The sequence below is a fragment of the Gordionus sp. m RMFG-2023 genome, chromosome 2, assembly GCF_954871325.1.
Source record: "Gordionus sp. m RMFG-2023 chromosome 2, tfGorSpeb1-WG-v2, whole genome shotgun sequence".
NCBI classification, from domain to species: domain Eukaryota; kingdom Metazoa; phylum Nematomorpha; class Gordioida; order Chordodea; family Parachordodidae; genus Gordionus; species Gordionus sp. m RMFG-2023.
Genome location: NC_088776.1, coordinates 58,232,174 through 58,259,988, shown reverse-complemented (window position 1 = coordinate 58,259,988; position 27,815 = coordinate 58,232,174). Strand labels below are relative to the sequence as shown.

General features: G+C 26.5%; 1 long non-coding RNA gene across 4 annotated transcripts in view; it reads right to left on the bottom strand.

Moving 5' to 3' along the window:
* Window positions 1-27,815, bottom strand: part of LOC135924301 (uncharacterized) — a 41,135-nt gene that overhangs the window by 1,144 nt on the left and 12,176 nt on the right. The window contains exon 4 of one of the 4 annotated variants that reach the window (XR_010571326.1): window positions 27,062-27,095. The exons of the other annotated variants lie outside the window; for them this stretch is intronic. This is a non-coding gene — a long non-coding RNA (uncharacterized LOC135924301). Of the gene's footprint in view, window positions 1-27,061; window positions 27,096-27,815 lie in introns of those variants that run through there. 4 annotated transcript variants of the gene reach the window in all.

Genomic DNA, 27,815 nt, shown 5'->3' with positions numbered 1-27,815 from the left:
TCCTTAATCAAACTCGTCAACAATGCTGTGAAATGGTTCAATTTTTAAAAATGTATAACCAAATATTTTGCTCAAAAATATTATGTGAACCTCTAGATTTCGTTAATGTCCTAACCGTTTTGTTATCCAGGAGCAAAATCTCCAGGCTTTCGCAGCATCTACATGACAGGATTTTCACTGGAAGCAAACCCCCCTTAAAAACCTATGCCTACTTCTCTAAAAGAAATTTGCTGCCTTCGGGCGCTGATGTTTCCCCATTATTAATTACACCTTTTATATTATAATAATATTTCAGAAATTTTAAAAATAATAACTTAAATTATTTTATCTCTATTACCAACTATCAAAATTTTAAGATATAAAGGAGTTATTTTTTAATAATGAATTCAATTAAAAACTCCTTAAAATTACATTTATAAGGATAGCAGAAAGTTTTATTTGTAAAATTATGATTGTTTGCAATATATAGATTTGGTGAATGATGCAATATCATTGTATTATAATAGTTTTATAATAAAAGTATCAATTTTTACAGGAATGTATTTTCTCCTATTTCATCTCAAAATTTAATAGATAACCTCCCAAATAATTATCCCACCCCCATTAAAGGCGCATACCTTCTACTCCCTCCCTGCAGTTAACAGCACTACTTGTCAGCCAAAGGAGCTATTAAATCACTAATTTCAAGGGTCTTATTGATCAAAGAAAAGATTAGTTTTGTAGTCTAATGTTACAATTTTATATTATAAAAAAATTCTAAACCATCACCGGATAAGAATGACTAATTATTAATTTTTCTTTATATTTGTTAAATATATATTTTAAAAAAATATATTTTAGCGATCGTGATTAGAAAATGCTTACCTTGAAATGCTATTCAATCATTGAGATGAATATAGAAATCAAAAATATTACATGTCACATTAAAAATTAAATGGGCTATAACCATTCACCCCGATCTTAAATAAAAATGAATATAAAAAAAATATATCGAATATTTGAAATTTTATAAACTAGTTATCAATAAGCTATTTTGAACACACTAACAGATTTATTTGCTATACCCTTCAAAATCAGTTTAAAACTTTCTTATATTACTCATCCTTGGAGTTTTTATGTTTATATCTTCAATTATTTTGATAAATTTACCTTCGTATGGTACCTGTTTCATTGCTATGGATTTATAATGCATTTCACTCATATTTACCATCATTTAATAAGCTGCTAATCTTTCAATTGCTATATTTTTAACCTTTATATACCCACTGCTTGACAGTGGGTATTCCATAGTACAACCAACTATTCTATATAGTTCGGAAACATGGCCAACCAAAGAATCAGACGAGAGAAGTCTACAAACTATGGAGATGAGAATGCTGAGGATGATTTCTGGGGTAACAAGAAAGGATAAAGTGCGCAGTACAAGAATACTAAGTAGTTTAAAGGTAGTGCCCATTAAAACTAAGTTAATGGTAAACAGACTTAGACTTAGGTGGTATGGGCACACAATGAGAAGGCCTATGAACTACATAGGAAATAAAGTTGAGAGTTTGGAAGTGATGGGCAAACGTAAAAGAGGAAGGCCAAAACTTCAATGGGGCCATAAAGTTAGAGCCAATATAAAGAAGTATAAAATAGATAAAAGAGATTGTATGAATAACATAAAGTGGAGAGAGATGTTGAAGGAGCTTACCACCAGAAAAGGTGAAAGCTAAAGAGAAAAAAAAAATATATACCCACTGCTTGACAATTTTATACTGAGTTGAAAAGTATTTTAAATGCATATTTATTGATTGAAATAATTTCTTACAGAATGCATTTGAGATCCATTCATAATTTGACTATCTTTATAAATTAGCTTATTAACTTTTTTTGTTGTTATTTAATAAACATTAATTTAACAAAAAAAATTGCACCTCTTTGTCTTTAGTAACTTACAAAGCGAGCGCTAGCATATGCGGCAATTGTTCTTGACTAGTCATCAATTTTTCTTTTAATAAACCGCTCCTTGTCTATTACTAACATACCATGCGATGTCTTAAGTACCATACTATGCGAGCGCAGAAATTATACGTGGCTCCTTCCCCACCAACTTGCAATAAGGTGGTGCCCCTCATCGTAGATAGCCTTAAACAGTAAAATCAGGGGCGTCGCTAGCCTTTACAATCTCAGGGAGCTCAACTAAAGATATTTTATGGGTGATTCGCCCCCCATACCCTATAAATTGCTGGACTTCGGCCCGCTTTTATATTAATATATTATGATTTTTTAAATTTTGCTAACTCTAAACAATTATTCTGATATTTTGTCAATTATTATATTTTGCATACAAAATAAATTAACATATAAATAATTAAAAGAATACAAGATATATCTAAAAATAATATTTTTTAATACAAAATCTATTTATTATAGTATAAAATATTTTCGATGGCTGATATAAAAAAATTTTTCGTCTAAACAATTACAAGTGATAAAAAAGGTTAATTATACATATGCCTCAATTGATAATGGTATTTAAAAAGCACATTGGACTATAAAATTCTTAGCAGCTTACATTGACAAAAGGTCATGATACTAATATAACTCTCTTTTATCATTTTAGAGGCCTTACCAAATTAACAATTCTTGAAGAAGAGAATATAAACGACCAATCCAAATCATAAAATATATGGTAGTTAGAACTTCTCTTAAATGATATGATGGAAGCTAGATAAGTAATTAAGAAAATTATTGTGAGATATTAAATTTCTAAAAGATTTTCTTCTATTTTTAATGATATATAAACGACTACACAGTTGACCATTATTGCATATCTAAAATATGCAATCATATGCTCTCAGCAGCTGTAGTAATACTCTTAAATTACATAGCAACACAATTAATAGATGCTAATTAATTTACAGTCATAGCCATGACACTCACGATGGTAATCCATATCAGAATTTATTATGTTGGAATTGATAAAACAAAATCACTAAAAATCTTTAGAAGAAATTTGCAAATATATTGAAGCCTTGAGTTATTTACACGGCAAGGATGACATATTAGAAATAAAACATTTTGTAACTATAAAATAAGAACCAGAGTGATATATGAAAGCAATTCTAGTTGGTATATTATATCTTAAAATAATAGTAGTTTGTAATAATATCAAAAATATATTCGTATTAAAAATTTAACTTAAACTTTTTTCCAAAGAATAAAAAAATAGCATTCCTAAAAACACGTAAAAAAGAGAAGAAAAGATATCGAATTTATTACATCTATTATAAGATGAATGATAAGATGTTTATTATAATAATATTTTAAATAAATAGATGGCGTTAAATAGATTGTTACTTATATTTATTATAAAATGTATTGATTAGTAAAATTTTAAAAATATTAAATGTAATATATTATATAACTATCAAATACGTGTGCAAAAGTGGCATTACCTAATATTTTATAAATAATTATATATAATAGAGGATTATAAACTATATTCTACTTACTTTTTATAAATAAATCTCTTATACTTATTTGGATTTGGACCTTGAAAATAATTTTAGAGAGAGACATGATAATTAAATTTAAAAATCAATAATATAGTTGATTAGTGATGCAAACTCGGCTAATTTTAATTAAATTTGTTAATTTTCAATTAATAATTATTATGTTAAATTAATTAGGGTTATATAATAATTTAATAATAAATATCAATTAAGTTTCAACTGTTATTGCTAAATTAATATTTAGGGAGTGATATTGATATATTTTTAACACAGAATTTGATCGCAAGCTGACATAATAAAAATATAATTTATATGTATTAATCTAATCTAATAATTAAAATAGTATTCATTTAATAAAAACTTAAAAGTCTTATTAATTTTTAAATAATAAATTAATATCTACATATTACTAATAGAATTATAACAGGTTCAGGGAGCAATTAAAAAAATTAATTATAAGTTCAAGGAGATATTAAAGAGTCATTAAAAAAAAATTTGCTTCAAGGGGCTATTCAAATTTTTTAGGGGGCTCGAGCCCCTGCGCATTCCCTAGCGATGTCACTGAGTAAAATAAACATTTATAAAACAAATTTAGAACATATCTTTTTAAATTAAATTATCAAAATTAAATTTACAACATTTGGATATAATTAATTGGTTCAGCTTATATCCAATACATAAATTATCTTTAAAATTTTTTATATCATATATAAATTTTATCTGTATTAATTATAAATACTTTCTAGGCTATTATTATATTATCATAAATGATTGAGAATTAACTTATATATGCAAAAACAAATCAAATTTATAATTTATCAACCAAGAAGGAAAAATATTAAAGTAATTTAAATAAATCACTATGATTTAATTCAATAGCACAGTATGAAAATTGGAAACTATAGGTTTCCTGTGTTAATTTTGAAATACATTTATAAACAAATTAAATATTTCAATTTTAAATATCGCTTATAGAAAATAATTTAAGTGTAAGATAATGAAACAATATCTCAATGCGACATAAATAATAATATGATTTTACCTAATGTATATAATTGTTTTATTATAAAAAACTGAAATGATCATGCAGATATTTTTAATTGCAAATTGTAAGAATGCATGATATACTTATACTTCCACTTACAAAATTGTATTAATAAAAATTGTTTCTAAGTAAGCTCCAAGATTAACTATATACGATATAATTTAAATATTTGCTTATGTTTTGTTCAATTGTTTCATTTGTACCGATACCAAATTATTGCTAACATTTATTGTAATCTATAGATGATATTAAAAATATATGTTTTTAAATAAATATTCATTCAATTTTTACTTATCATAACTTTCCTTTCATTTCATTTACTTGAGATTTAATATTTAACAGGCAAAAACATTAAATAAAAAATATTTTTCCCCAAAATTCCTATAAAAGGTAAAAACTTTCAACAATATTTTATTATACAATCGGTGTACGGTATATTATGGGAGCTCACTTATAATTGTGATGTTCAATACATTCTAGGACCTGCTAATAGACATCTCCTTTAATATAAGAGATGCTACGCTGCTGCGAGGCATTGGATGGCAAATTCTTTGCTTACAGTGAATCTGAATTCGTACAATTGCGATGCACATTTATAAAAATTTAAACATAGTCATTTTTATTTTAAAAAAACACTTAACATTTTTGTTCATGATATATTATATTTATGCAATATTTTATAAAAGTTATTAATAAATGGATATAAAATTACCCGATTTTACACCTTACAAGTTTCCGAAACTTATTGGACCACTGACTGAGATTTTCTTAGATAGGGTGTTAAGTTACTTTTCGACCAGCACATTGTCCGACTCCGTTAAAATAAATATTTTACCTAATAATTTATCTTATGATGTGTTTGATAATATTAAATTAATTTGTTCAAATACTGAGATTTTAGATCTTAAAATAGTGATTAAGAAATTAGGATACCTTTTACCACAGGATAAAAATATTTTAATTAACTTATCAATACGAAAATTCTAATGAAAACATTTTGGAATGGTACGTTAGAGTATCTAAATTAAATAAAAAATGTGATTTTTCAGATGATGGTAGGATAAAAGAAAAATTAAGAACGTCTATCTTAAATGATAAAATAAAATATAAATTATTTAAAAAAACTAATTTAACCGAAGGAAATGGTGGAGATAGGAAGTAGATTAGATAGCATTAATAATAAACCACATATTGATAATATAAGTTATATGAATTACGATAAAAAGTCTGACAAAGATATAATTTTAACATTAGAAATAGAAATAACAATAATAGTTATTTTAGACCTGATAATAATTTTAGAAATGATTTTAGACAAAATTTGAGTTAATAATTATAATAGGTAGTGTTGTTAAACTACCTAACTGTCAACTATAAAACAACGTAGCCAGGTTTTTATCCAAAAATATTTGAATCGATCTTCAAGTTGAGACTCAACTTAGAGATTTAATTCGATTTTTTTAAAAGCTTGACTAAACCACAATAGAAAGGGTCAAAATTAGGTAATTCAACAACACTAATAATAGGAATAAAAATAGGAATGACAATAATTTTAGATACTATGATAAAAATTACGGTAATAATTCTAGATACCACGACAATTATAATAACTATAACTACAACAACTATCGCTACAACAATAATAATTGATTTAATTATGGTAGAAATGATACATGGCATGATAATAACCAAAGAAAACAGATCTAATATGGTGACGGAAATCGTAATAATTACCAATCCTATAGCAACAATTCAAATAATTATGGTAGCGACATTGAGAGAAAGCAATATAACAACAATTCAAATAATTATAGAGGTAGCGACAACAGTCAGAGAAAGCAAATACAATATAACAACAATGACCATAATATGAGTATTTAAGAAATTGTTAAAGAGAAAGTCGACTCTACAAAAAACAAAGATGATAGCGATTTTAACATTAACAACTTTCTGGGGATATGCTTAATGTTAAAGATAAGGCATTTATGACTACTTTAATAGTGAATGATATCATAACAACTATGCAAGTTAATACGGGATCCAAACACATCATCATACCTCATGGTCTGGCTAAACTTGGTATTAGATATGTTAAAAGATCCGAGTTACAACTTACCGCTTATGACAGAAATTTAATTATATCATCGGCATTACACAAGTTAAAGTGACTTATGAAGGTATCTCAAAATATTTACAAGCGGTAGTCGTTGAGTCTAGGAAAAATGTCTTGTTGGAGACGTACATGGATCAACTCTTTCAAAAATATTTTAAATAAATTTATAACAAATATTGACACAAATTACGAAGATGAAATAAAAAAATTGATAAAAGAGTACGAACCAAATTAACTAACGGGCCAATCAACAAAGAAAGTGTCAAGTTACATTTAAAAAGAGATGCCCAACCTAAAATTATACCATCTAGACGTATTCCTTATTCAAAAATTGACTTGTGAGCAATTAACTTAAAAAATGGATACATGATAAAATTATTGAGCCGGTGAATGATGTTCGATGGGCAAGTCCTATTACCGACGTCTACAAAGATAATGGGAGCATTAGACTTTGCGCTGATTTTAAGGACACCGTAAACCCAGCTCTAGAAGATTTCAGATACCCACTACCACGAATCAATGATCTAATAGCTAAACTTTCAGAAGGAAAGAAATTTACAAAGATTGACTTTAAAAATGCTTTCTTACAGGTGCTGATTAATAAAAGTTGCAGAAATATTTTAACTATATGTACGCACAATGGATATTACTGATTTACTAAACTTCCTTTTGGGTTAAAGACCTCATCTGCAATTTTCCAACAGATCATGGACTAAATCTTCGGTGACATGGAAGACATTATATTTTATATTGATTATTTACTTATAACTGGGAAAAACGATGAAGCTCACCTAGATAACATAAAAAAGTGTTTGATAGAATATCGTCGTTTGGGCTAGTACATAACTTTAACAAAAGTGTGTTCCTTAAAAATAAAATGAGGTTTCTGGGTCATGACATTTACAGGGGATTGCTAATCATGACAAAATTGAAGCAATATTTAAAGTGCCAGAACCAATATCAGCTGCTGAATTATCAACATTTCTGGGAATCGCTGGCTACTATAGAAAATTTTTGAACAATTTTGCAGAAATAACCGATCCTCTATATAAAATCGTCAACAAAGAAAAATGGACTTGGAACTTAGAGCACTGTAGATTCTAATGATCTTAAGATGTTGATTGGTCTTCCTCCTGCCTTGACATATTTTAACCCTGAATTACCTATAGGAATAGCCACTGACGCATCTAAATGTGGTTTTAGAGCTGTATTATTTTATACTGAAAAAGACTGCAAAGAAAAACCAAAAGCTTTTGCGTCGAGAACTTTATTAAAATGAAATGAACTATACCAATATTGATCGTGTGGCTCTCGCTATTATGTTCGCTATAAATAGATTCCAGGAATACTTAATCGGCACAAAATTTACAATTATTAGTGACCATAAACCTCTTGTTCACATCTTTACCAAGGGTCTTAAGGATATTAGTACTATCTCCTTAAGACTCCAGAAGTAGAATATAACATTATGGGGATATGATTTTAATATTAAGTATAAAGCCGGTAAATATAATGTCGTTCCTGATTGTCTCTCGAGAAGGCCACAAGAATGTCATGATGAAGTTGTTGAAAATATCACAATAATAAATGACTTTGATCAATTTTAATCAAATACGTGTTGAAACTTTGAAAGATATTGAATTAAAACTAATCATAAATGATATTAAGAACAACAAACCTATAAAAAATGATATCTATAAAAACATTGAATTGGAATAAAGTATAATTAAGGATTGTCTTTACAAAAGCAACAAAATCATAATTCCATCGTCTATGAGAAAAAATGTATTACAGTCATTACATGAAGGTCACTTGGGAGAAGAATCCTTAGCCAAAGATTACATGTGGTGGTCTGATATAAATTATGAAATAGATATGTAAGTGAAAGGTTGTGACGATTGTAACATCACGACAATCCTAAAAAGATACAAAACCCATGGGATTCGGCAACTAAACTATTTGAAAGGATACACATAGATTATGCGAATCCGTTCTTTGCAAGAAATTGGTTGATAATAGTCGATGCCTAGAGTAAATTTCTAATTATTGTTCTTGTTAAAATATTACGACCGATATTACTTTAAAAGAAATTTTTTAAACTATTTCGCTATATGAAATACCTAAAACTATAGTTACTGATAACGGCACTAACTTCACAAGTAATGATTTTAAAAAATTTTGCAATGATTATGGTATTATACATGTGCTCACATCCGCATATCACCAGCAATCCAATGGCCAGGTAGAACGCATTGTTATTAAAAAAGTTAATAATGCAGATATTAGAAAATTATAAAATAAATTAACTCTTAAAGTAATACTTAATGTGATAAAAAGTTTTTGAAATTTGCTTTGGAGACAAATAAGAGTATTATAAAAGAGAAGTTATGTAAAAACTAAACATCTTCATTTTAGAAAAAAATTTAAAAGATGTGATGAGGAGATCATTTTCTAAAAATTATCTTATGAAGAATTATTATTTTAAAAATACACTTTTTGAATTTTAATTTGGGTGTGAAATTAAAATTTTTTTTTAAAGAGAGAGAAATTATAAAATAAAAATAAATTTAAACACTAAAACGAGAAAAAATAAATCGGACACTAAAACGCGAAAAATAAATTGGACACTAAAACGCGAAAAATTAAAAAGCTGAAAATTTAATATAACAATATTCTTCACTTATTTTTATATCCAAATTGATGAATTATTATTTCTAATTAATCGTAACTGACGGATAATAACAATTTTAAAAATTGATAATAATAACGACTGAAAGTTCACATTTATAAGGACAACTTACGATAAGGATATCAAGCTTACGATTTAACAAACCAACGTGCAAACTCAGAGATTTAAACAAACCAACGTACAAACACAATAAACGATTTTGACAAGCCAACGATTGAGATGACTTATGCGACAACCTGCTAGGACTGCTTAGATGAACTTATGGGAAGGCTTTTTTAGAAGACGGGAGAATGTTATATTATAAGAATCAATTAATTAAAATATTATATATTTGATTATTAAATAGTAAATGTTTATAATGTAACTCGCATTCATTTAATTAATAACTTATTCAAATTATATTTTTATTTTAGTGTTACTTTTCGTTTTATTACTTAACCTTTTAATTTATATTATAATTTTAGTTTGTTAAATATTATATAAACGATAAAAAAAAGTAATAAAGAGAACATTTAGAATAATTTTTTATTAGTCTCCAATGGTGTAAAGGCATGGTCACACACAAAGAAAGTGATATGATGTTCAAAATTAAGACAGATAAAGGTATTTTGAACGCAAAAATGAAAAAGCTAAAAATATTATATAACAATCTTAATGATTTATCATTCTTCACTTATTCTTATATCCAACTTGATGAATTATTATTTCTAATTATTCGTAACTTACTGATGATAATAACAATTTTGAAAAATGATAATAATAACGACTGAGCATTACCAAGCAAACTACATGATGAAATCATGATTTATAAAGACAACTTACGATAAGGATATCAAGCTTTAAACAAATCAACGTGCAAAATCGATTTAAACAAACCAACGATTGGGAGGAGCCATCGATTACGATGATGAAACAACTTGATAACTAAGTAAACACTTAGACAACAAACATAATATGACAAGGAAGATTCTATGGGAAGGCTTCTTTTAGATGAAGGAGAATGTTGAATAATGATCTTATTATGAATTGTATTATGTAACGCGTATTCACTTATTCAAATTATATATTTTTTTAGTTTTACTTTGCGTTTTATAAGTTAACCTTTTAATATTATATTCTAATTTTAGTTTGTAAAAATGTTATATAAACGATAAAAAATGAAGAAAATAAACAGATTCAAAAATAATATATTTACATTTCTTTAACATTTATAATAAAAAATAAATTTTTATGGAATAATTTTTTATCAAAAATAATATGCAAAATATTAAGGAAAATAAATATAATTTTGAAAGTAAAGAATATTCCTCATTTTAAAGGAAAGTAAAAAATATATATTGTAAACATGTAAAATTGATTGCTGTAAAAATTAATACTTTTATTATAGAACTATTATAATGCAATTCATCAATTAAATCTATATATTGCAAACAATTATACATATTGTTTTCCAAATAAAACCTTTTAATTAAATTTAAAAGGTTTAGATATTTCAGCAAGCTCATAAAGTTATAATAAAAAATTCATTGTAAATAATGGAGGATTTAATTGAATTTATTTTCTTAAAAATAAATCCTTTCGAAAATTTTTTAGGGGGGTAGGCAAAGGTTATTGAAGGGTTGCATCCTGTGAAAATCCTGTCATGTAGACGCTGTGTATAATAGAACAATGAGTTTGTTTTTTTTTTGAATTTTTTTGAAGCAAATGGGTAAAATAATAAACTTTAAATATTGTAGGAATTGAATAGAATTTTCTATTAAGTAATAATATCATGATTTTTATATTTTATTTTTATATAAATTACATTTTTATTTTTTATTAACTACTTTCACCAAAAACAATTTTTCTTTATATATCTTTTCAACAATAAAAAAAATAACTAATTGTGGGAAATACAAATAAAAAAAATGTAATGTTAAAATGATATAAAAAAAATGTTAAAAAATTTTCACCGATTAAATTTAAATACTAAGTAAATAAAAATGACTCATTAAAATGATATATAAATTTTATGTTAATATAAAATTTTGACCGAAAGATATAATCACTATTATTTAACAAATATAAATTTAAATTTAAATAAGGATGTACCATAGAAATTTGACAATTGTCATAATAGTTATTTACACATTTGAATTTTTTTATAGCTAATGGGTAGAAAGGGTATAGTGTTGTTAGAGTTACTTTTGAAACATACTAGTCATAGTTATTAGTTACATTGGCAAAAATATAACTAGTTATTAGTTACAGTTGTTTTTCAAAAGTAACTAGTAACATTATAAGTTAATTTATACAACATTCATATATCGCATTTATTTACTAAACGAATTTATTTAATATAAAAAAATTATGATATACAAATTATAAATCATTTGTTTAAAAAAAAAATACAATTTATTTATAAAAAATAAGTAAACCGAAAAAAATATAGGAAAATAGAATATTTATATTTACATCGAATAAAAATATCCTAGCATTGAAAAAAATATTTTATAAAAATTTGAATTTAATGTTTATTTGCTTATAACAACAATTGGATTTCAAAAATTTATCTAGGAGAGCGCTCGTTTCTCTCCAAAAATGAGCTTCCTAGACTGAATAAACGCTCTACAGGAGCACTTGATAACAACATTTTTTTTTTTTTTCTCTTTAGCTTTCACCTTTTCTGGTGGTAAGCTCCTTCAACATCTCTCTCCACTTTATGTTATTCGTACAATCTCTTTTATCTATTTTATACTTCTTTATATTGGCTCTAACTTTATGGCCCCATTGAAGTTTTGGCCTTCCTCTTTTACGTTTGCCCATCACTTCCAATCTTTCAACTTTATTTCCTATGTAGTTCATAGGCCTTCTCATTGTGTGCCCATACCACCTAAGTCTGTTTACCATTAACTTAGTCTTAATGGGCACTACCTTTAAACTATTTAGTATTCTTGTACTGCGCACCTTATCCTTTCTTGTTACCCCAGCAATCATCCTCAGCATTCTCATCTCCATAGTTTGTAGACTTCTCTCGTCTGATTCTTTGGTTGGCCATGTTTCCGAACTATATAGAATAGTTGGTTGTACTATGGAACTGTAAATTTTTCCCTTTAATTTGTGTGGGATTCTTTTGTCAAATAGCACTCCAGATAAAGATCTCCACTTTAACCACCCTTGATTAATCTTATTCTTTATCTCTTTTTCTATTGGGCCGTTTGTTTGTATAGTGGAGCCCAAATATTTGCAGCTTTCAATTGCGGATATCTGCCAATCATTTATATCAATACTCTCCGTTTCATCTCCTCCTATCACCATATACTCCGTCTTTTCTCTATTTACCTTTAATCCGTGCGTTTCTAGGATATTTATCCAATTCACTAACCTTTCTTTCATTTCATCCTTGGATTCGGCAAGTATCACAATATCATCTGCAAATATCATATTCCACGGGACTGTTTGAGGTATAGACTGTGCTAATACATCTATTACTGTAATGAAGAGAAGTGGGCTGAGAGCCGACCCTTGATGAACTCCTTCGGCTATTGTAAAGCCTGCTGAAGTACCTGTTGTGCTACGGACCATTGTTGTATGTCCCATATACATATCCTCTATTATTCTTATATATTTTTCGGGAACTTTTTTGTGGCATAGCGCCCACCAGATAAGTTTTCTTGGGATTCTATCGAGAAAGACCATGTGTAGCTTTTTGTTCTTTTCCCTGTATTTTTCACTCATTTGCCTAATTGCATGGATAGCATCGGTTGTTGATCTTCCAGGCATAAAGCCAAACTGTGTCTCTCCTATTTCGATTATATCTCTTAATCTTTTTTCTATTATTTTTTCGTATAGTTTTAGACAGTGTGACATTAGTTTTATGCCCCTGTAATTTTGACAATTGTGTGGATCCCCTTTATTTTTGAAGATAGGAACTAGATAGCTCTGCCTCCATTTTTGGGGTACCTCTTCATTTCCAAGTATTTTATTGTACAGATTTGTGAGGAGATGTATTCCATCATCTCCTAGTGCTTTAAGGCTTTCTATTGGAATATCGTCTGGACCCCTAGCTTTGTTGTTTTTCATATGCTTGAGGCATGTGATTATTTCTTGTTCTGTTATAGGTTGTACAAGGTTCTGACAAGGGGAGTGTTCGTCGAGATGCAATATGTGGGAATTAAAGTTGAGAAGCTCCTGAAAATATTCTTTCCATCTATTCATTATTTCTTTTTCCTTTATTATCAATTTCCCATCTTTATTTTTGATTACTTTCGGAGCTCCGTTTATATCCCTAGAGTTCTTTTCTCGCTGTTTGGCTAATCTGTATATTTTATTTTGCCCTTCTTTGGTATGTAGATCTTCGTACATGTCATCGTATGCCATAGATTTGGCCCTAGCCACCGCCTTTGTAGCTAATCTCTTGGATTTTTTGTATCTTGACTTGTCATCTGCATTTTTGGATTTGTACCATATTTTATAAAGGGCTTTTTTCTCCTGTATAGTGGTTTGTACCTCTTGATTCCACCACCATAGTTCTTTGTGTGATTTGTTGCCTCCTCTTGTCAAGCCTAGCGTCGATTTTGCAGTGTCTATTAATCTGGATGAAAGGTCTGTCCAGATTTTTTCACTGACTTGTGAGCAATTTATTGTTTCAATGTTTGCATTGATTGCAAAGGCATCTGTCATTGTTTTTAATTTGCCCCATTTGATGCATGGTTCCAGTTTTATCTTATTTTGAGTGGATTTATTTGAGATTTGTAAATCCATGATTAGTAGCTTGTGTTGCGCGGCGATCTCTTCTCCTGGGATGACTTTGCAGTCTATTACATCTTTTAATCTTCTGCGAGAGATTAGCATGTAATCTATCTGTGTTTTCCTAGTACCACTTTCATATGTTATTAAATGACTATCTTTTTTCCTATAGTAGGTGTTGGTTAAGGCAAGGTCGAAGGCTTGCGCAAATTTCAGTACGTGCTCTCCTTCATCATTTCTTTCTCCGTATCCAAAACCACCATGATGCCTTTTGTAGCTATCTCTTGCTTTCCCCACATGCGCATTTAAGTCACCACCAATTATGACTAGGTCATCCTTAGGGATTTCCATTACGGCTTCATCAAGGATAGCTCTAAAGTCATCTTTCTCTTCTTCCTTGCGTGTAGTATTGATTGACCAATGCAGAGTTTTATCTTCATTAGTCTATCAGAGATCCTGTTGACTTCTACAACTGAGGAGGTTAGAGGATGATGCCGACACCGTTCCTATTGCTAACAAGTCCATTATAGTACAATTTATACCCATCTCCAATCATCAAAGTCTTCTGTCCTTTCCATTTCGTCTCTTGTATGCACGCTATATCAACTTTTCTCCTGTTCAACATTGATGCCAATTCTCTCGTCTTACCTTTAAGCGTCCCAATATTCAAACTTGCCAGTCTTGTCTTCTTTGCTTTGACCTTTACTTTATTTTTCACAGGATGGAGGTCTACACCCTGCGCGTCGCATGGAGGGAACGCCCTAGCTTTCATATTCATATTTTCATTTGTGTCCTTCATTTTGTTTATTGGACAGGTATCCTTAGCACCCGGCTGTCCAGGCCTGTCGGTGACCGGGGTGTCATCTCTAAGCTCCGAAATTCATCATACCATATGTCTTTACACATCAGTCATCGAAGAAAAACTTGAAAGTTTTTATGGTTCTTACCAGGATTGAACCAGCGTCCTTGTTCATGCTCGTGTTTCCAAGCCTACATCTTACCCATTAGGCCACCCAACAACATTATATTTAATAAAAAGTATATTTAAACTTAAATATAAAGATAACGTGCTGTTATTGAATTTAATAAAATTTTAATATATTTATCATTATCAATAATATTTTGACGCTTTAAATCTAAAAATCCAACTAGAAAATTTTTTCTAAAATAGCGATGTATTTTTTTTAAATGCTTAAAATTTCAAATTATATTTTATATTACACAATTTGGTTGATTCTTCAAAAATAAAATTTTATAAAATAGTATTCAAATATTTCATGTTTTTATATATTTTTATTCTTACAATATCAATATTTTATAATATAAAATCAGATTGAAGACAAATACCATGTTTTTAAAAATGAAATTTCATGGTTTAAAAAGGTATGATTTTCTGGATTATTTATTGCAAAATAGGCTTCTAATTATTTTCTTCATCAATATTGTAAATTTATAAATTATTAACTTATATATTATTTATAAAATTTTAAGTTCATAATGTATAAATTTAGACGATTTTATTTCTACCTAATATGAGTTTTAGGGGCTCGTTTTAAATTGTTACGAAATAGCTTAAGCAATTCTTAATTAATCGCTAAACATTACTAGAGCTCTATAATTTAACATAATTTATTTTGTAATTTTTGCATCGATTAAACTATATTGTACAATTACTCGGTTAAAAGAAGTATTAAATCTGGCCATTTACATGACTTTTGTATGATTAATATGATTATATATTTATAAGATTAATATTATAAAAAACAAATGAATGTTAAACCTCTTTGAGCAGGAATAGTTCTAACATAAGTAGAGATGCATATGAATAGAATTAGTTTCATTTTCATAAAAATAGTTTGATTTACTGGTTAAATTTAGTTATGATTATATAAATAGAGTTCAATAATTTATTAATTTAAAATATTCATACTATAATATTTTTTCTGCAAATGCTTGCAAAATATATAATATTTAAATCTGTAAAAATATTTGTATATTTATATAAAGTATAAAAGTCATTTACCTCAAATAAACAATTTCTTTTTCCAAACTTCTTCTGGTTAAAAACCCCTCAGTATTAAATTAAGATTGTTTATTTTAATATGGATATATTTTATAAATAGTAATAAATAATATTTATATTATTTTACTTATTAGATGGGTATAAAAATCAGAATAAAGGAATATACTCCCTTCTTATTTTAGATATTCCTCCCCCCTTATAAGAAAAAAATATATAGATTTTATCCCAAGGAATTATCATTCACTTACCATATATCGATTTTACTTTACAAATATTTGTAATTAGAATAATGTATTAATTAATAATGGCTTGATTTTCTATTTTTTATTCATCCTCCTTCAATATTTCTTTCCATTTTAAACAAATATTTTATTCAATGACTTTTAATCTTTGAGCCCATTGGAATTTTGGTTTCCCTTCTTAAGTCTGCCCATCGCTTCTGAACTCTTTAGTTTTCTATTCTTTCATTTTATGTCCATACGTAGTCTATTTACAATGATCTTAGTTTTAATGGGTAATACCTTTAACATAATATATTTTCGTATCTCTATAAATATCTCATGTCTGATTCTTTGCTTGGCCAAGCTTCCAAACTAAATAGAATAGAAGGTTTTCCTGGAGCTATATATTTTTCCCTTAGATCCTTGTAGGATTCTTTTGCCAAATGGCACTTCTCCCTCCAAGATTAATTATATTTATTTCTTCCTTATGTTATTGCTTACTAGAACCCAATATTTGTAGCTTCAATTGTCGGTAGTTTTCATTTCTTTAAATTTAATGATTTAAAAATATATTTATTATAAATTATTATCATAGTCTGATTATACAAGTCAGAAGCACTTGATCGAATATTCTTGAAATATTTAAATAATTTACAAAAATTAAAAGGTCATGTATTTCCGTAATCAATAAAATTTATATAGAATTATTCATTATTATGCAAAATCTAAGTAGGGATAATAGCAAAAAAAAAATTCGCTAAATTACTATTTTTTATAGATTGACCATAAATACGTAAATACTGGTAAATTCAGAAATCAGTGCAAATTTTTAACAAACTTGAAGATAATTGTATCTAAATCTAAGGAAAGAAAAATATATTTCTCTAAATTAAATAATTCTAGTCAAAGAAATTGTTACCTAAAGTCTCAAATCCAGAAAATTAAAATTAAATGGTTTATAAAGTTCCCTTTAACATAATATTTCAATTTCTTTATCATCAGATATATTTAAATGTTCCGTACGAATTACAAAAAAAATTGGTAAGATAAAAGATAATAAAGAAATACACAATCGTCCAGAAAATCCAATCGAAATGGAAACCAAGAAAATAATCAATTCAATTATGAATGAAGCTTTGAATAATACTATGGAAACTCCAAAATTTATTGTGGAGAAACACGTATCTCAATTAAGTGATTCCATATCAATGGCACTACCATCACCGAATCTATGAAACGTATAATTCACCGAACGCGGAGTTGAAACAGTTTTGCACTTCCGAATCGCAGCCTTATTGAGCTGGTAATTCCGCATGAATATTCAATTACAGATAAGTATGAGGATTTCATACTTTATGATGATGGTCCGGTAAGATTTTCTATAAATTTTTTGAACAAATATAACTAAATTTTTTATTTTTATTGCGATAAGCTGCCCGATAAGAAACACTTTATTATAATTGCTTATTTATTTATCATGTATGTTAGGTTCCCGACCGTGTTATCATATTTGGAGCAAGAAAAAATTTGGACTTCTTAGTTTCATGCGTACATTAGTTTTCTGATGGTACATTTAAATCGTCGCCACCTTTATTGCGCAAATTTATACAATTCATGGGATTAAAAATAATAATGTTTTATCTCTCATATATATTGACGAATAGAAAGGATTATGAAACATATAAAAGAATATTTACTATTATAGGTGACAACTTATTATCAACTCCAAAAAAAATTATGACGGATTTTGAAATGGCCATTGTAAAAGCTTTCAATGAAGTGTTTCCCAATTCGCAACACAAATGTTGCTATTTCCATTATGGCTAATCCTTTTAGAAAAACCTTTAAAATATCCAGAAATATAAAACAGGTGTGGAATTTAATATACAACTTAGACTGATGGCTTGCTTGACATTTGTGCCAACCTTAAATGTAGTTGAAACATTTAAATTACTAGAATTTTATTCTAATAATCAATTGTTACTTCAGCCTCTAATTGAAACTTTTGAAAAAGCTTACATTGGTAAAACGTTTGGAAGAGGCAGACTACCTGCTTTGTTTAATAATGAACTATGGAATTGTTATCAATCAACTCTAAACGGGGAAGCGAAAACCAACAACGCGGTTGAAGGGTGGCATATATGCTTCAGTTCCCTCCTAACAAATCACCATCCAAACATGTGGAAATTTATATCGAGTTATATGTATATCAATTATTATAAATAGATTTAAAAAGTATAAAGATTTACTAATAAACTATATAATTTGTATTTTAGGCTTAAAAAAACAACAAAGGTGACAGAGTTAAAAATTGCTCAATATAATTCTGGTGAAACACCCTCTACCTCGAGAAAAAAATATCGAAATCTACATGCGAGAATAGTAACAATTGTTTCTGACTTCGAAAATTGATCAAGATTAGATTATCTTAAACAAATCGCTATAATATTGAATGTTTAATTTTTTAAATTCTTATACAATAATAAAAATTTTGTTTGTTTTTATATAATAGTCTCAAATTTTTTATATTTGCATTATTTTTTTGTGACAAAAATATACGAAGGTCTACTTTGGTATAAAATTTAGCTAGCTACATACAAACTCATTCATCAAGATGCAGATTTTATGAGGGTATTTACAAATTCTTGACGCAGTCTTTCTCTACCACATCAATCCCACGATTAATATTCTAAAAATAACTACCTTTCGTCATGCATTATAAAAATTTTTTAAAATTCATATTTCTAGCCCTTGAGTTATATAGTTGTTTTCCCTTATAAGTATGATCACTTTTGATGAGCAACATTATTAGTAAAATATTATTATAAAATAAAACTCAAGTATTACATTAAAGGGCAAAGTTTAAAACGAGGATTACATTTTCCTTTTATTTATTTAAGCATGTAAATTTTTTTATATTGGGTGTTTTTGTCTGATGTTTTTTTTCCATGGTTATTTTTAACCAGTCTTTGTCCAAATCAGTGATTCTTTTAAAATTTTACACTTCAGTTATATATTTAACAAACAAACTATTAGTTTAGATGATATGATATGGCAATGCTCTACTTTTTCCTTCACATATTCAATAAAAATAATCATTTTTAAAAAACTTTTTATAATGAAATTTATTTTGCTAGGATATTTATTCTATATGTAAATTAGATATAAAAAAATATGACCTAAAGGGATCTATTAAAATAAGATAATACTTGCTATACCATTTCCTATTTTAACTTAAAAAAAGGCGGAGAATATAATCAGGGGCTTGTATACATATCTATAAATAATATCAACCCTCTCAAAACTTTTAACCTCCTACACCAAATATAAATAATTAAAAAAAGAAAATATCATTCATCCCTTTCCAATTTTATTCAAATAATGATAATTATTTTATAACTAACTATCCCCCTTCTAATTTCAATGATGCTCCTCTAATGAGTTCGCAGTTCAAGTTACGATATTGACCTTGCTATAAAAATTTGGAAAAAAATTGGTTGTTAATTTTGTTATATTATAGCTCTAAAATTCCTTAAGGTTATTAATTATTTAAATATTGGCATTTGATTAACTTTTTTTAATATACTATATTCTCATTTGATTTGTTAACAATGTCATTAAGCTTGGGTGGCTTCATGTCATGTCTTGAATTAATAAAACTAAAATTAAAATTTAAATACATCATTTTTTTTGGTTATATTTTAAAAAAATTTTATTTTATATAGGCATTAAAAATAATCTAAATATTTTTTATTAAACAATAGCTCAACCTATTTGCTTGATGAAACTAATTAGCTATCCTAATTGTTTTAAATTTTACCATAACCAATCCATCTCATTTTGATATAACATTTTCATAAGTTGCCGCAAGTTATGTCATCTGTCGGAAAAGTTTCCAAGCTTAATTTTCTTTTAACTAAAATATCGAGTTATTTTATCTTTAAATCCTCATATTTTGAAATAGGAAAAAAGTTGATTTTATAAATAATGATAGTAATATTTTTTTAAGATAAACATTTAATTTTTTTTAATTGCTCAATCTAAATTTGATTCAAATTTTTGAAATTCTAATAACTTTTGGTTCATACATACTTAAAGGTGTGCTAGTGTCTATTTCTCTTATTAAAACAAGTTTTTGTTTATTGACTAGAAAAACTGATTGATGGAATAGTAATTACTATTCTGGCATTTCATATGGTATGAGCTCACCTATAAAAATTTGCTTGTTTTCGCATGTTGCCAATCGTGCAATTTTATCTTATTTTGTCGTTAAAAACTATCTATTAAACGAATTGAAGAATCCTAATAAATTTCAATTATTGATTTAAATTCCAGATTAATTGCTTCCAGAAATTTGGTTGATTTTACGCTTTAATGAGTGGTTCCTTGTAATTTTCTCGATATCATTGCCCTTAAATGTCGTATTTTTATATATATTAATTAGGCAATTTTCTTATTTTGCTAATAAACTTTTTCTTTATACTGTCTATTAAACGAATTTAATTATAATTAATACGGAACATCGATAAAATATTCGTAATAAATTATTTCGCTTAAATCATAGATTTGCCAAAATTTTGTTACTAATAGTTTTTTTTTCTTTTACGAGCTACTATATACTCGTTTAAATACTCAATTGGTACTAATAAAGCAAGAAATATTGATATAATTTACAATTAGTTCGTATAATAATTCAGCCGCCAAATTTACCGGCGCTGATATTAAAATATATAAATCTTATCTATTCCTCTGTTCTGATACACAAGTTTAAGCATATAAAGAAATTACTCAGAATTATTAAACTATTATGGTAATTATAGATATAAATAGCTTAAACCTTTGATTTTGAATAATATGATCAAATTAGAATATTTTGAAAGAATTAAATAAAAATGTATAAGCGTAAAAAATATGTAAAGATTTATTTTTAATTCTACATTCAAATGCTGGCTCAGAGATGAGTTTAATGAATAATTCTTCGGTCTCATATTTATTAGAGGCGATTTAATGGATGAATTGCGAAGAGTTAAAATTTATTTTCATATATAATAAACTTCTAAAAATAAATTCTTTCCGTTAAATATGTAGATTTGGATCTAATTTTTTATATATTTTGACTTTATAAATATGGATAATTCAAATTTAAATTTATAAATTATAATTTGAAAAAATATATTCACCAATATTTATATATAAAAGGATTGCAGTTGTCGCGCAGTACCTCTTTTTATCCTTTTAGTCATTAAAAATCCCACCTCACTCTTAGAATATGGGAGATATGACCGGGCCTAAAAATTTTTGCAATTTACAAAATGAGAAAATTGAATAAGACACCTATTTAATCTATAATTAAAATATAGCCACTTTTTATAATTATTCTTTTTTATCCTTTATTTATATACTCTTCTCAAAATTTAGAAAATGTTTTTAACAAATCACCACACCCCCACCCATGTCGTGGTAAAATATGTAAGAGTAAATAAATAAACACTCCATTTTGCCCTGGTTTCCTGATAGTGGAATTTCTTTATTTTCTAGATTTGGAACATTTTCTATTTATATTCAAAAAAATCCTGATTTTTTTTAAATCCATTTTATTAGAAAAAATGAGTAAAAGTGCTTACAAATTGAGTAGAAGCGTTTAGTAGTGTTTTCATAAAAACGCTGTGATTTAAATTGAACTGTGATTATTTTAAAAAATGATGAAAACTATTTTACGTCTTTTAATTTTTATAATGTTTTAGTTAGACTTGTGAAATGAGCAAAAATAAAAAACTAAAATAACTGAAGATTTAATGAAATATTTCCATAATTTATTCTCAAAATTTATTTTTAATAAATATTACAAATTTATGTAATCCAATAGATATTTTGAATTTTTTTTCGATTATTCATAACTTTGCAGTTATTTAAATTTATTAAAATGCGTATAGAAGAAAAAGGAAAGGTCAAAATATATTAGAAATGTGCATTATCTAAAAATTGTAATTAGGAGGCATTAATTATCAGTAAAATCTTCTATGATTTTTAAAAATAATCTGAGAAAATCAATAAAAAATTCTTAGGTTTCAGTATAGTTTTTTTATCTAGATTGGAAAATACGCATTTCATTTACTTTAAATGACATAAAGAACACTTTACAATTTTATATGGGGGAGGGGGTTAACATATTCTGGTAAAAACGTTACCCAAAATGTCCCCTCCATACTTACAGCCATGAGTGAGTGAGAGCAAAAAGAATAATATATTATCTATCACATCAGATAGAGGTTACATGCTTATTAATAACAATGCGTAATAAAATAATCGCGTTTATTATTTAAGAAACTTCGGTTGGTAAATTGATATTGAATATATCAATAACACTTAAAATGAATTAGCAAATTTTGCGGTCATGCGCTCGCTATAATAATTTCGCGCATATACATTCGCGGTAGAAAATTCGCTATAAATGGTTCGCGATTAAAGTTTCGCTATAACGAGTTCGCGATCAAAGTTTCGCTAAAATGTATTCGCTCTAAAGTATTCGCGGTTTAGGTTTCGCAGAAATAAATTCGCGATAATGAGTTTGTAATCAAAGTTTTGCCAAAATGTATTCGCTATAAAGAATTCGCGGTTAGTTTCGCGAATAAATTCGCTATAACGAGTTCGCGATAAATGATTCGCTAAAATGTATTCGCTATAAAGTATTTGCGGTTTTAGTTTCGCGAAAATAAATTCGCTATAACGAGTTAGCGATCAAAGATTCGCTAGAATGTATTCGCTACAAAGTATTCGCGGTTAAGGTTTCGCGGAAATAAATTCACGATAATAAGTTGGCGATATTGTCTTCGCTATAAATATGTTTCGCGGAAAACAATTCGCGGACGTTTCGCGATATTACCTTCGCTATAAAATTCCTTCGCGATAAAAGTTTTGCTGAATTGACCTGATACGATATCAATATATCCTACCCTTAATCTAGTGCTCCCAATTTGTATTTCATTAATTGAGCAGCACAAGCCTCATTGATAATAAACTAGTAAACGCAATAGAATCTTATTATAATTTAACAAATTTGGAAACTTTTTATCTGCGGTTAGATTTTAAGCTAAGATTTAAATTATTTGAGTGATTTATAATATCAAACGAAGCCGTATTTCTGTAGGTATAGTTGGGAATCGTTTTTTTTAGTTAATTTTATATGAAATACCACAAAAAAAAATTTTTTTTTTAGTTATAGAATTTTATTTTGCCATCTTCCTCCAGTAGATATTCAGTTTAGAAAATTTAATTAATGTCAAATAGGCATAGATTAATTGATATTTTATTTGAAAAAGCTAATTATTTTTATAAGAACTAGTTTAATAAATATTTCTAAATTTTTTCTAAAATACTGCGCAATAATAATAATTAAATTATATATATCTATTAATTTGTCTTTACGTGTGATTTATTAAAATTTATATTATATTTTTGCTTTCTTCTATTGATTAAAAATTTTGTGTGAGAAAATGCATTTTTAATATAAGTATATATAACTATCATCATCATTTTTCTCTTGTATAATCTTCACTTCCACAATGCAGGGCCCAGAGTCTCATTATTAGTATTATAAAATCTGATATCTTAAATATTATTATTTATATGTATAATATACAGATAGATGCCCATGAAATATTAAGATTCAAATCCACATTCAGCTGACCCTCTCTATTTATTTTATAACTTATTCATATATTTAGTCATTTTTGGGAAAAGTTTATTTCATATATAGTCGCATTTCTTATATATATAAATCCCTATATTCTTTCAAATACCTGCAAAAAAAAATATCTTAATATATATTATATACTTTTAAACAATTCATCATTTAAGATATGAAAAAAATTAAATCAATAATAAAAAAATTAAAAAGTTAACATAAAGAAATTTGTCATGTATAGTGTATTACTTCTGATTGTTAAGTAGATAGTTTTTCATAATTTATTAGAGTAAATATTTTGATAAAATATTTAGATTAGCTTATTTAATTTAATAATTGTATAGGTATAATTGACGCAAATATCAGTAGTATATAATATACATAATTATTTGTTTATTGTACAATTTTAATAAATACAGAAGCTGAGAATGCAAGATATTTTATATATTCCACCAGTATAATGATATTGATAATAATTTTTATTTGGTAGGATCCATGAGAAGTAGTATACTATATGATTGTGATATGTGGTTGAACTTTTGTACGACTGATGTATTACTAATACCGACACATTCTGATTGTCAATTCTTATTCTAACCTATACATATAAATATATAAACAAGCACTTTTCTTTACCTTACCTTCCTTCCTTCCTTCCTTCCTTCCTTCCTTCCTTCCTTCCTTCCTCGGTTCTACATCTTGTTACTAAAAATTTTGACTCACGTTTGCGTTTATGAATTCCAAACATATATATGATATACTACTATTTAAGGGTAACATACATAGTTTAAACTTAGCGCCATAGCTATTCAAACCAATCTCGATCTAAAAAAAGTTACTAAAATGTAATGTATAAATAATTGCTACTAACATAAGCTTTAATTTTGAATGTTAGATTGAGTTGTTTCAACTTTATTAAGTTCTTTAACTGAATCTTCTCAAATAAAATCAACGTTTTATTGGTGATATTATTTGTTGAATATGTATCTAACTCCCTATCACTCCCTTCGATATAGGACATTACTGAATTGTTATTTCTAATAAGATATATTTCGTTGAACCTTTTTTTAAATATACATTCATATATAATGAAGATTGAAATTTCATAAAATTTTTAATAAAACAAATATAATGAATAGGAAAGGAAATAAATATGAAATTATTTTTATAGAAATAATTCAAAGAGAGGGGTAGTTTTAAGAAAAAAGTAAATGAAAGAAGGTAATGATAAAATAGAAAAATTATCAACGATTACATAATGCTGACATCAATGAGGATAATGTATGCTAACAAAACTTAATCACAAACCTATCTAATGTTGATTGAGATTTTGAATATAAATTTTTAATTATATTTGAAATCAGTATTGGGCAGAATCACAGATATTCGCATCTTTTTTAATATTTTGGAAAAGATCTTATCTAAGATACAATTATTTAAAAATATGTGTATTTTTATCAACATTGTATTCAAAAAGATACAGATAATTTAATAACAATTTATATTAGCTATTTGAAATAGTATTAAATTTTAAAATGAAAATTATTTCAAAATTTAGATGAAAAATTTAATTAGAGTTTAGATATTTTAAGATAATGTATGATATATGACGTTGGTGTTTAGAAATTTGTTAAACAACTACCATATTTTACTAAAATAGTTTTACATCCATCATTATAACTGACAGATTACAAAGCGAAATTAATTGCTATTATGGTGGATCAACTCCTATATTAAATGCAAACTTATCTGCTTTTGTAAATCATTAGCTATTGCACTAGAAATTTCTTTAAGTAAAATATTTAAAAATATATATGGATAATAACTTTAAAACCAAATTTTTGGTAACATTTTCCTATCCCTACTTTAAAAAACGTTGGATTGAATGATGAAAAAGAAAAAAAAAACCTTCATGATTTATTAATATTACGAAGCTTTAATTATTTTAAAAAATAATATTGAAATTAATATTTCAGCAAATTCTTCCATCAATAAAGATCTTGATTCCTTTTAGTTTTAAAAATACTATATCCAATTCAAATAATTCGGTAAATGATATTTTAAATTATATGATAGATGACAGGGTTAATATAATTATGTTAAATGGTCATAGATATATTAAAGAAATATTTATTAAATTTAAGACAATATTATCATCCTCTGCCACCAACTGAACGATTATTAAGCTTAGCCGATATGATCAATCGACAAAATTGTCAAAGGCTAAACGACAAATTGTTTGAATTAATCATATTAAATGATAATTCTAATTAAATTTTTATTCTGATATTGTTCATTATTATAATATGCAATTTATATATCGCATTATCTTATAGAAAAAATATGTAACATTCTACAATTTATTTTTATATTTTTTTATAAATTTACATTATAGCATGTTTTATTTATAAAAAATAGCATGACGTATTTGGATCTATTTAAAGTGTTAAAAAAATATCTTGTATTAAGTATCTTAAATTTTATCAAGATTATTTATAAGTATCTTTTATCTAAAATAAAAATAGTTAAAAGAACATTTGTATCTGTCCGGATGCAATTTTTAAAAATTTGCCCAACCCTGTCTAAAATATTATAATTAAAGAAATAACAAACGAAACGTTAACATATTTTATTTTTATAAGATCAGAATGGTTCAAAAGCTTTGCTGAGATAAATATTTAATACAGCAAAGTTTTTTGAGGATTGGAGGAACTCCGAGTTTAAAATATCTTTTCTTTAAAAATAGAACTTTCATTGATAATTATTTGGATCTTGATCTTGTGTTAACAAGTCAAAATCTCTTAGCACTCTTTAAAAAAGAAATTACAATTCTACATTTAAATCAAATCATATTTGTCTGCTGAATTATACCAATAGAAACAGTTAAAAATAAATATGTCGTGATTTTGAAGGTATAAAAACGATTATAATTGTTTTCAATTAAATATGATCTAAAACAAGTTCCTTTATAGCACGTATAATATTACATAAAAATTCTCACAATAATTCTTCTCTACCAACGTATATATTGAATTCATCAGGATATTCATCATATAAATTCCCCCAACATAGTTTTCTATATTCGGTCGTTATAACTATTTACATAAAAAATATTTTTACAGAAAAGTAAATTTAAAATCATTAAATTACTAAAATGATAATTAAATAAACCCAATAATTTGGCATAATTTTGAAACGTATTTAACTGCAATACTTATTTTTTAAAAATCCTGCCAGAAAAATGTATATGTAAATGCCATTGTCTTCATATCTATAAAGACTCTGATAGTATCTCCTTTCTTTCTATATAATTAAATCTAATTTCTTATATAGTATTTGAATAATTTCACATTATTTGCAACAAAGAACTAATTAATGTAGAGTTTTTAAAACTTATTTTTATATATCCTTTTTGAAGCATTCAAATGAATTTAAATATAAATAAAAAATTATTTAACTACTTTTCTTCCTAAAAATATTATTGTTAAATTTTATGATCCGTTGAATACAAGTTTTATATTTTTATGACAATAATAGTTTTTCTATTTACCATCTAACTTACATTAAAGCAAAAAGTATAGCAAGGATTTTGCTAAGAGGAGGCAATATTAGGTGGGCAATTTTCCAGCCATATTGGAGGTCATTAGGTCGCACTTTTAACAGGCCTTTGGCTATGTTAAGTTTTTATTAAAATAATTTATTTTTACATAAAAATGCAATATTTTTGTTGAATATATTGATCGATGTTATTTTATTATTTATTTTGGCAATTGATTTTTATTTTATTTTATATCAATTTGTATTTATATTTAATC